The sequence below is a fragment of the Vipera berus genome (assembly GCF_964194415.1).
Source record: "Vipera berus genome assembly, chromosome: 4".
Lineage (NCBI taxonomy): Eukaryota > Metazoa > Chordata > Lepidosauria > Squamata > Viperidae > Vipera > Vipera berus.
In genome coordinates, this window is record NC_138206.1 from 89713906 (window position 1) to 89726502 (window position 12597).

Sequence of the window (12597 nt, forward strand, 5' to 3'; positions counted from 1 at the left end):
CCTCAGACCTCACTGGGCTGATCCATCTCTGTCTGCAGATTGATGCTCGGCTGCAGCAGCGAAGGAGTCACCATGCCACCCCAGAGAACCCTGTGGCCCCTGTTGTGTGTGAGACCCCGGTTCAGAGGGAGGAGCCAATGGAGCTAGGTGCTGCCAGGCCTCGTCTATCAGTGGCAGAAATGAACAGGCGATGTTTGGGGGGTTTGTGTTTTTACTGTGGGGACCCTGGGCATTTGGCTGCCTTCTGCCCAAAGAAGTGACAAAGGGCATCAGTGACTGACTCTGCCCTGAGAAAGCCCCCTACTCCTCTGTTGGGAAACACCCTGAGCCCGATCTAAAAGGTGTGTTAGGTTGGGTGTCCCACAACACTGAGCGACGTCTTTCTGATGCTGCCTGTGGACCTCCATGGCATCTGATATTGGAGGCACGTCTGATCCTCCCCAGAAAGCTGAAGGTGATTCCAGTCCATGCCTTAATTGACTCTGGGGCCACCACAAATTTTATGGACTCAGCATTTCTGACCAAATGGGCTGTTCTCCAGTGCCTGGTGGAACTGCCCATGTTAGTGGAGACTATCGATGGTCGGGTGCTCCTGTCTGGGCCAATTAAGGCCACCACGCAACCATTATGTATGGCCATCAGTCCCCATGAGGAGGCCATCCAGTTCTATATCACCTCAGATCTGCATTTCCCCATGGTCTTGGGACTGGTGTGGCTTCAGACGCATGACCCACAGATCTATTGGTCACAGAACTTGGTCACCTTCCCAAGCTTACAGTGTGTGGACCACACCCACCATATCTGTGCTGGCCAGGTGGAGGGTTTCTTTGCCCTCCAAACTGACTGATTATGCTGATGTGTTCAGTGAGATGAAGGCAGATCAATTACCCCCGCACAGGCCCTATGACTGCCCCATTGATTTAGTCCCTGACGCGCCTCTCCCATTGGGGCATTTGTATTCCATGTCAGACCCTGAGTTGGCTGCATTGCAGGACTTTCTTGATAAGAATTTGGCTCAGGGTTTCATCCGCCCCTCGTCCTTGCCAGTGTCTGCACCCATGCTCTTCGTCAAAAAGAAGTCTGGCGAATTGCGGCTTTGCTGTGATTATAGAAAATTAAATGCCATCACAATGCACAATCGATACCCACTGCCCCTCATCCCCAAACTCTTGGACCAACTTTGGGAGGCAAAGATCTTCACAAAACTGGACTTGCGTGGAGCTTACAACCTTGTCAGAGTTCGGTCGGGTGATGAGTGGAAGACAGCGTTTGGTACTTTATATGGACAATTTGAATACACAGTGATGCCATTTGGCCTGACTAACACCCCCACCATGTTTCAGCATTTCATGAACAATATTTTCCGGGACTTGTTAGATCAGTTTGTTGTGATCTACTTGGACAACATTCTGATCTACTCCCCATCACAAGAGGTGCACCATCAGCATCTCCGTCAGGTCCTGCAGCGACTCCGAGAACATCGGCTGTATGCCAAATTGGAAAAGTGCCAGTTCTACTGGGTGACCATTGATTTTCTGGGTCACCGCATTTCTCCTGGAACATCATGATGAAGACAGCACCCCCAAGTACGAGGTCTCCAGCAATCAGGACTCCCATTGGCTGAAAGGTCGCTTCCAGTACCTGATCGAATGGAAAGGCTATGGACCCGAGGAGTTCACCTGGGAGGATGCGACCACTGTTCATGCTCCTGCTTTCGTGTCTGCCTTCCACGAACAATTCCCATCCCGACCACATCCAGATCGGCAGACCCAGGGGAAGGGCCCTGTGGTGCGGGATAGTGTGATTCAGTATCAGCCTGTGCTCCTATCAGCTGAGTCCAATGAATCTGAGGAGGAGGAGGAGGGGTTTGGAGAGCCTTTGGTGTCAGAGGGAGGCTCTGATACACTGCAGGACTCTCAGCCTGGCCCCTCCAGTCATGTTCCTCATGAGGCTCAGGTGTGTGAGTACGAGGTGTCGGACTTAGATGAGTCACAGCTGAATCTGTTCGGAGACACTAGAAGCAGAATGCAATCCAGCAGAGCAGAGAAAATCAATGAGGCAACTCAGTGAGAGGAGGAGAAGGCAGTGAGAAGCCATGCCTTGGGACTGATAATAAAAGGGAAAGGTGTGGGTAGGGCTGGTTGCTGAAGGCAACAGTTTGGAGACATTCTGAGAGAGTCCTGGTCTGTTCTTGATACTTCTGTTTAACTCTTGTTTGTTGACTCTTGTTTGATATTTTGATTTATTTATTGAAGGAAATATTCGATTGCTTTTTTGTTTGAACTGTAAATAAATTTGGGTTGGGTTTTTCCAGCCTGTTGACTGTAAAAAGGAAAAAGGGGTTGTCCCTAACACACAAACAGGGCCGGTCGTAGGCTGGAACAGAACAGGCGGCAACCTTACGCTGGATGGTGGTGGGAGGGTAGGACCCATGCCCTGCAGCCCCAGTGTGGCTGTGCTATGTGGTGGTGGGCAAGGCCTTGAGGTGGGGGCTGGCAGGCAACAGATGGATTGCTGGAGGCTCAGGGAAGGAGGGTGCTGAAGTGGACAGTTGGGCCATTGGCAAGAGCAACACACTTGAGTGAAAAGCGGCCTCGGAGGATTTCTTTCCTTTCCTGCCCCACTTGTTCTGAGACCACTTTCCAGTCAACTGCATTGCTCTTGCCAATGGCCCAACTGCCCACTTCAGCGCCCACCCTCCTGGAGCCTCCAGCACTCCACCTGCTGCTTTGGTGGCTCTGTAGACAGAGAAGAGAAGTTTACAGCTCTGCCTACAGAGCCACCAAAGCTGTAGCTCAGGGGTCCTCAAACTACGACCTGTCTTTTTTCTGGCCTGCCTCAACCTCCTGGACAAGCCATCCAATTGCAAGGAGAGGGTGGGTGGATGCTGGAGACAGTCCCAGCCAGTGGCAGGACAGCGAGTTTGTGGAAGATGTTTTTTCTGTTTCTCCCTCATGCACCCAATGGTGCACTTGCACTTTGGCCATGCCCCTTCCTCTCCTCCTCTCACCTATTTACATTTTTACCTCAGGGCTGGGCTGAGAGATTTAGGCCTCGCTTGCAGCCTCGGCCTCACTTAGGGCAGCCAAGCCAGTGATGACAATGCCACTGCTGCTGCTGCTTCTGAGGCAGTTCCCTTGCTAGGTGCTACAGAACGCAAGCCCCAGCTTCTGCCACTACTGCCGCTGCCGCCATGCCAGCCAAAAGGAAGCTGGTACCGCCAACCCTCAACATCACCCCCACCATTGCTGAGGGACCCAGCCCCACTGGCGGTTGGAGTGGGGTGCCGGTTATGGGTCTGAGGGGAGTGGGTGAAGGACTGCCAGGGTGAGCAAGAAAAAAGGAGAAGAATTTGCTCCTGGAAGGCTATTTCGGGGTTGTGAGGGGTTATGTGTGGAGCTGAGGCAATGAAAGGTTGGGGGAAACCACTGGAAGGGAGGATGCAGTTGGCCTTTGGAGGAGCATCCCGATCCACAAATGGGGGTAGTGGTGCCACATCCAGATGAAGCCCCGAGAGATAGGCAAAGCTGGAGGTGGTGGAGCAGCTCAGAGGAATCAGGAGTGCCGGAGCTGGTGGTTGAGAGAAACTTCATTTGCCTTTAGGGTCCAGGAAATGGTGGAGGAAGGATGGGGGCATTGGGATGTGCCCCATGATGTGCCCCATGATGTCCCATGGCACATCATGGGATGTGCCCCATGATGTGCCACATCATGTGCCCCATGATGTGCCCCAGAGGAATGAGGTCCTGCCAGGCAGGTTCTTCTGCCCTGAGATGGTCCAGAATGCCAATCAAGGAGAATATTTCTGGCTCAGAGTTAAAATGAAGGGTCCTTGGTGGCGGGGGGTGTGTGTCTCTGAGGATGGTGGTTTCCTTGCAGATGTTTCAGGACCCAAAATGGGATAATAAGTGAACTAATGATGTTACCTAGTTTAAGTCATGAAACATCTGCAAGAAAACCACCAATCTCAGAGAGCAGCAAGGACTCCACAGCCACCCTCCTTCTCCTCTTCTCCTCCTTCATTCCACAAACCCCCTCTCTTCTGGCATTGCTGATGTTACCTAGTTTGGGTCATGATTCGTCTTCAAGAAATGCTTAATGGAAATGGCACCCCTGCCCTGCTCCCTGCCTCGCCTCACCTCACCCTGCAGGATGAGCCTCCTACCCACTGTCCCACCCACCAGACACCCCCTGGATCTCCCCCAACCATGCCCAGCCCCCATAGGCATCCCCCCATGAGCAACATCGACATGGCCACACCCACCCTGGCCATGCCCACCCAGTCTGCCATGACCACTGCAGGCACGCCCACCCAGTGGTCATGCCCACCTGGCACCCAATGATAAATAAGTGGAGTTTGGGTTGCAGTTTAGGTACTCGGTCTTTAAAAGGTCGCCATCACTGGGTTAGGATGTAATTGTTATCTATGCAATAGCACAAAAAAGGTAAACTGAACCATGTTTATAACATTAATATCCAAAACTGTAATTAATAATAGCATATCCATTTTTTAATCTCTTATACATATTCAATATTTAATGCACTTAAAGAGAATATTAAAAATCTAAGCATATTATATCATTGTTTTTGAATAACATATTGCACTAAAATTGAGAAAATGGTCTATATAGCAAAATTTAATAATATGTTAAGGGCTTGAGCTAGTTCTTCATTAACACTACATGGATATATTTTTAGTGTCTACAAGAGTCACTCATTTAATCGCTATTTTGTTTATTCTTTTCTGATTTTATTACTACTGTTATATTTTTAGTTGTACATCATCATATCGTTTGGTTTTGTCTGTGTGTGTGTGTATGTGTAGTAGTAGTAGTAGACTTTATTGTCATTTCAACAATATACAGTACAGTACACAGTGAAAGGGACGTGGTGGCTCAGTGGGTTAGGACGCTGAGCTTGTCCATCAGAAAGGTCGGCAGTTTGGCAGGTCGAAACCCAAGTGCCGCGTAACAGAGTGAGCGCCTGTTACTCGTCCCAGCTTCTGCCAACCTAGCAGTTCGAAAGCACATAAAAATGCAAGTAGAAAAATAGGGACCACTACGGTGGGAAGGTAACAGCGTTCCGTGCACCTTTGGCGTCTAGTCATGCCGGCCACATGACCACGGAGACGTCCTCGGACAAGCGCTGGCTCTTCGCCTTTGAAACGAAGATGAGCACCGGCCCCTAGAGTCGGAAATGACTAGCACGCATGTCCAGGGGAACCTTTACCTTTTTACACAGTGAAACGAAACAACGTTTCCCCAGAACCAAGGTGCTACATCAGACAACATGAATCAAAAGAACAGAACACAAACTACACATAACTCTAAACTAAAAACTTAAAAAACTACAAATACAAGTATTTATATTTCCAGTTTCTTCGTGTTGAGAATTCTAATGGCTTGTAGGAAGAAACTGTTACACAATCTGGATGTCTGAGCCCGAATGCTCCTGTACCTCTTTCCAGATGGCAAAAGAGTGAAGAGTGTGTATGAGGGGTGTGTGTAATCAGCCACAATGTTTCTGGCTTTACGGATGCAATGTGTGATGTAAATATCCATGACAAAGGGAAGAGCAACCCTGATGATCTTCTCTGCCATCCTCACTATTCGCTGTAGGGTTTTGTGATCAAAAATGGTGCAGTTTCCAAACCAGGCAGTAATGCAACTGCCCAGGGTGCTCTCAATAGTCCCTCTGTAGAAGGTTGTGAGGATGTATGGTGGAAACTGTGACTTCCTCAGTTTCCTCAGAAAGTAAAGACACTGGTGGGCCTTCCTTGTTATGGAACAGGTGTTGAGGGACCAAGTGAGATTCTCCGCCAAGTGAACACCAAGAAATTTGGTGCTCCTTATGATCTCCACAAAGGAACCATTGATGTTCAGTGGAGAACGGTCATATTTTGTCCTCCTGAAGTCAACAACCATCTCTTTTGTTTTGTCTACATTCAGAGACAGGTTGTTGCCTTTGCACCAGTCTATTAGCTTCTCCACCTCCTCTCTATATGCTGACTCATCATTCTTGCTAATGAGACCCACCACGGTCATGTCATCAGCGAACTTAATGATGTGGTTCGAACTGTGCATTGCTACACAGTCGTGTGTCAGCAGGGTGAACAATAGGGGACTGAGCACACAGCCCTGAGGGGCCCCAGTGTTCAGTATGATGGTGTTAGAAATGTTATTCACGATCCAGACTGACTGAGGTCTTCCAGTCAAAAAGTCCAGGATCCAGTTACAGAGGGAGGTATTCAGGCCCAACAGGGCCAGCTTCCCCATCAGGTGTTGGGGAATAATAGTGTTGAATGCTGAACTAAAGTCTATGAACAGCATACGTACGTATGAGTCCTTGTTTTCTAGATGACTGAGAGCTAGATGGAGTGTAGTAGAGATGGTGTCATCGGTGGAACGATTTGAGCGGTATGCAAACTGCAGTGGATCCAATGTTACGGGCAGCAGGGTCTTTATGTGCCTCATTATGAGCCTCTTGAAGCACTTCATGATGATGGGAGTAAGTGCAACGGGACGGTAGTCATTGAGGCAAGACACAGATGGTTTCTTTGGCACAGGAACGATGATCATTGTCTTGAAGCACTTTGGGACAACAGTGGTGCTCAGAGAAATGTTAAAGATGTCGGTGAAAACATCTGCCAGTTGGTCTGCACTTCCTCTGAGCACTCTGCCAGAAATATTGTCTGGTCCCGCAGCTTTCCGTGGGTTGACTCTACTTAGGGCTTTCCTCACATGAGCAGTGGAGAGACAAAGTATCTGGTTGTTGGAAGGAGGTGTGGTCTTCCTTGCTGTCACATTGTTCTGTGCTTCAAAATGGGCGTGTGTGTGTGAGAGAGAGAGAGAGAGAAAGCAAAGAAAATGGGAGACAGATTTAACAGCCAACTCAAAAGCTATACTCAAAACACAATGGAGTAAGATTGACTTTCTTTTTAAAAAAAATGGCTATGTAAAACTAGCAAAATTTTTAAGCAGTAATATAATATAATCTCTTTCTACAGTATTATTACAGCAATTTGATATCAAAATAGACCTTCTAGGTCAATGATGCACTCAAATATCACATCATAATACAACATGCTGACAAGGTTTATGATCCAAGTATACATGTATGATATGCAAAACATGGAAGACATGTTATGGACTCCAAAATCCTTTCGTAGAATACTTCTCCCCTCATTCCAAAGAAAAGGTAAACTAAGTTCATGTAAGATATGGCTGATCAAAATGAAAGGCCATCCAGCGCTAACTCAGTGGCTACATAATATGAATTAAAAATGAAAATTTAGCAAAGCACCAATATGACCCTCCCATTCAGAAAGAGAAATAGAAAGAGTAAAGCCAGGAGGAGAGTAGAAACCAGAGGGGAGAAGGTCAAAGGAGAAGCATCAAAGCTGTCTCTTCAGGGGTCTTCCAAATGGTTCTGTCATGCAAGACTAAATAGGAGGGGATGGTGATTTTGGAATTAAGAATATTCCAAGATTTGATTCTCTCTCCATGTTAAAATGTAGAATTGACTCTACAGTGACTCTTCAGATTTTACCCTTCTGACTTAGTGATGCAGTCCTCATGTCAAAATGGTCCTAAAAACATATTGATTTAAAATATTTTGGATTCCATAATCTGGGAAAAGGTATATGGAGGAATGCATACATGTTAAGTAGATAAGTTCACAAATACAGTCACCCATGCCCTTGTGACCTCTCGCCTAGACTACTGTAACGCTCTCTACATGGGGCTGCCCTTGAGATCCACTCGGAAGCTTCAACTGGTGCAAAGTGCAGCGGCACGGACACTTTTGGGAGCCTCCCGATACTCCCATATCACACCTCTCCTCCGTGCGCTGCACTGGCTTCCGGTTGCCTTCCGTGTGAAGTTCAAGGTGCTAACAATGACATACAAAGCCCTACATGGCATGGGTCCGGACTACCTACGGGAGCACCTTCTGCCAATGTCAACACCCCACCGCCCTGTGCGCTCCCACAGAGAGGGCCTCCTCAGGGTGCCACCGCTCAAGGAATGTCGGCTTGTGGCGCCCAGGGGGAGGGCATTCTCGGTGGGTGCGCCAGCCCTCTGGAACTGCTTACCAACTGAAATCCGGATGGCCCCCGACCTCCGCACCTTCCGGCGCGACTTAAAGACTTACTTATTCCAGCAGTCCGGCCTGGCCTGATAGCTCTGATAGCTCTAATTGGGGTCCCAGTTTGTTTTGTTCTGATTATTGTTTTCAATACTGTTTCGTTTTGTTGCCTATCTTACTCTGTACACCGCCCCGAGTCCCTCGGGAGAAGGGCGGTTTATAAAAACAAATAAATAAATAAATAAATAAATTAGAATGATAGGCAAAAATGAATCCATGAAATCTGATCAGCCACAAAATGGATATGGGCTAGGTCTTTGAACATATCCCATCTCTTTCTGATCACTTTTCATAGCTGTAAACTATATTTAGTTTTTAACTATAGCAAAGCTTGCATCTTCCATTTCTTTCATTTTTTTTCACTCTCTTCCATTCTCAGACTCTAAGCATAGCATTGTATGTCTCATGGTCCGTTCTACACCCACCGGGGTTCCTTCAGGTACATTATTTGTTTGTAGGAAGCTGGTGGCAAAAGGTATTATTGGCTTCTATCAATTTAAGGGCTGACTTTATGCATAATGCCAAACTGTCTGATGGCTGTTGCTTCCATCCATCCACCAAACCAGGAAGGTCATCTGGAGGCAGTAGGGGTTTTGCTCCTTGAAAGGTTCCCAACAGAGACTGTTAACATGGCAGCATTTGTCTCCAAAGAGAAAGTCAGAGCACATTCCCTGTTTACTCAGTAGAAAATGTCTGGTCATTTGCTCATATTTTAACTATAGTAAAGGCTTCACCAAACCTATAAAATGTGAAAGAGGGATCTCAAATTAAACAGACTGTTTAATTGTGAGGAAATTAGGTTTTATTAGCCTTCTTCAAATCTGAACAATGCAAAGTGCAATTTGCATAGTCTCAGTATATTAAAATGTTGTTCAATACTTCATTGTTGAACTAACTTGAGCAAGAGAAACTCTTTCACATTTCATCCTGATAGATCTGGGTAAATCCTGACCTACCACACTAATTAGAATTTTATTTGCTTTTTATTGCTTGCTGTAATGGTACATTCTATTCCTGTCAAGCACAAAGTATTAAGTTCTAGTCAAGCTGACATTACGCAAGCCTATACACAAGAATCTAGTGAACTGACAGGACTAAATTGGTGCTAAATAAGAGTCAACAGAATTCAAGGTGGACACTTGTGGGAATGTAATGACTCCAGACTGATTCCTCTCTTGATTCTGCTCCAGGTTCTTCTCCTACTTCCTGATGTTATTTCTTGGCACATTTCTTCGTACAGTCTATTGGTAATTTTTCCAACAATAGGTCTCTTAATAACTATCCAATAGTACTTATCTTTTTTAAAAAAATCAGTAGAGGTATTTAAGAAGAGACAGTACAGCCACTTGTCTGGAATGATATAGGGTCTCCTGCTTGAGTAGGGGGTTGGACTAGAAGACCTCCAAGTTCCCTTTCAACTCTGTTCTTCTGTTAAGTCACTACATCATACTCAATGATGGACACATCTACATGGACATTTCTCTGCTACAGTAAAGAGGTGGCTTCTGATTGCCTTCATTACACCTGCCACATGTTCTTATCATATCCTAGTTCCTAATTTTAAAAGGCAACTAGAAAGATTCTTTTCCCATGTTAAAAATACCAATGTGCTCAAGGAGAGTGTTCTAGATGATCTGATATGGTAAAAGTAACATTTTGTACAATTTAAAAAATAGAAGTAGCAAGAATTTCCCTGCCTCTTATTTTTAGTGATGCCCAGAAATTGCCAACCATGCCTCATGCAATCTTTGGAAAGCACAAAAGGTTAATTTAGTCCCTGATAATAAAATATTGCCCATTTTTTATGCATTAACAATTGCTATTGCTGCTTGGCTCTATTTTTTGTCTGAGCTCTAGAAAAGCAAAGCAAGTGAGCTGTTGACCACAACAATAGACACTTAAAGCCGCTGAAACCTCTCTGAAACGTGGATTCTGATATTTGCATGTTCCTAGGACCATCGTCTTCTTCTCATTTACCACCTCAAATATTTCTAGCGATTTTTCTATAGGAGGATTTTGAATGGGATGATTGGAGACTTGGGTAGCATTTTTTTTAACATTATAGGGATGTAAAATGAAAATGACCACCAAGATGAAACATGATGGAAATAATCTCTACATGTTTATATAAAATCATATTCGTATTTTTCCAACTAATAAGCAGGTGGGAAAGTAATTATCTAATTGCCTTTGGTTTTGAACTTAAATGCATTAAAGTGTATATAAAGCCACATGGAAAATGTCTTTTACAGTAAAATCTACAAAACTGTAGATTTGTGGGACACAAATGTGATTTCCAAACAATGAAAAAAGAATGCAGTTCTCAGTATATTTGATAATGGAATAGAATAGATGTGTGTGTCATGTGTAACCAGGGCTTTTTTTTCTCATAGAACGCTCAGAACGGAGTTCCGGCACCTTTTTTGGATGGAACCTTGTAGGGTAGGCAAGGCGGGTTGTATGACATGTGTGAGTTCCGGCACCTTTTTCTTTTACAAAAAAAAAGCACTGTGTGTAACTATAACATTGATGCAGAGCTATCCATTCCTATCAAAAATAACCACAGAAGAACTAAAAGGGAATTGGCAAGTACACTTTTTAAAATCTTTGTTGAGGTGAAGGAGCAAAACCACAAGCTGAAAGACCACATATAGAAATAGATATTCAAGACTTCTGCTGGCTTTTCAAGGTGTCTCTCAAATGCCATGATCCATAGTAAGAAAAGGCATAATCCATTATGCAAAATCCATAATGGGCAAATATTTGTCTTATAAATCTCTCAGTGAATGGGCATTATTGATGGAGCATGAATTGGACATGTGATCTGTATGATGGTTGGAATCTGTATGTGATAGGTTTATCATTTGGTTCCATAAGTAGATCACCCAAAAGAGTGGTTCTATCCATTAGCTGGGCATGTTTGGCAGATAATATTATTGTGAATTTTAATTTTCTCATTTTTTTTTCTGTGAAAGTGGGAGAAAGGGGCGGACATTGCATTACCAATGCAATATCTACTTCAATGTGGAATGTACAAATAATTCTGCTCTTTCCTCTAAAATATACAATATGAATTCAAACATAGGAACTGTTGAAATCTTTTTTTAAGAAAATTGGAAGAAAAGAAATCAAAACATTTTTTGTAGAAGGGTAAATCCTAGTAGATAGCATTGCATGTGGAAATATGAAAATAAACAACTAGGAAGCACATAGCTCAGGTTTCACCACCCCCACCCCACCCCCATTTGCTATAGTCTGCTCATTTCCTCAACCCCCTGTTACTCATTGCAGGTTAAAATACTTACAGTGTAGTGTAGATTACTATAATTAACAGGTTAAACACATGACAACATTACTTTTTTCCTTTTAATGTTCTCCTGAATCCTTATAGCGTTAGCTTTAACATAGAATAATAACTTCAACCAAGGCAGAAATTACCTCTGTGGGATTTTTAATTGTGACTGAGTTTCTCTTTTCTGCACTAATGCTGAAGAAATGAAAGTTGGTAAATAAAGCAATCTAGCTGAGTTTCTGTATCTCTAAACTATTAATTTTAAAGCTTCAGTTGTCATGTACCAATGAATGCACAAGGCAATGCTAATACAACCAGCCTTTTACTTAGACAGGAAATAATGCTGTGGAAACAGTGGATGTATATGGATGACAAGAAGGCATGCTTTCTCCTGACAAGATTGAGGTTAACTTCAGGTTTACAAACACATCTCCCTCCCATTGCTCACTCCAAAGTGCTGCTTTCTCTTCTAGATTAATCACAATTTAGCATTAATGCACATCGTAATTTACCTGGCTTAAGATCTCTTGAAATATGTGGGCTTTGTAAGTTAGCTTGTTTAGAAAGAAAACATTAATTACACGTTTGTCACAATCTGCACAATAATGTTATATGCAAGCAACTAGAACCACTTGTGGGTAGTCTTGTAATATAGGCATTGTTGATGCCTATATTACAAGAATCTCACAACACTGTTAACCTTCCCTTTGGAAATGGTATACATAGACCTAGGGATTTGATCAAAAATGCTTTCCCCCACTAATGGACTCTAAGGTAGAATGTCTCTGTACCTCCTCTGGCAGGACTCCCTCCCCTTCAGCCAATGGTTCCACCATACATAATCAAAACATGGAAGAAGTTGTTCCATATTTGGTCTGGCAGCTACATTACAAGAAGAAGGTCAGGGGAGGTTAGTCTTGGGACTTATAGTCTCTTCCACATTAAGCTAAACATCCTACTACTTGATAAGATAGAAAGATGTGGGTTAGACAGCATCACCACCAGATGGATTCGTAGCTGGCTGACCAGTCATACTCAGCATGTAGTCCTCAATGGAACTGCATCTACATGGAGGGAAGTGTGTAGTTGGGTTCCCCAGGGCTCTCTTCTGGGCCCAGTGCTCTTCAACATCTTCATCAATGATTTGGATGAGGGGATAG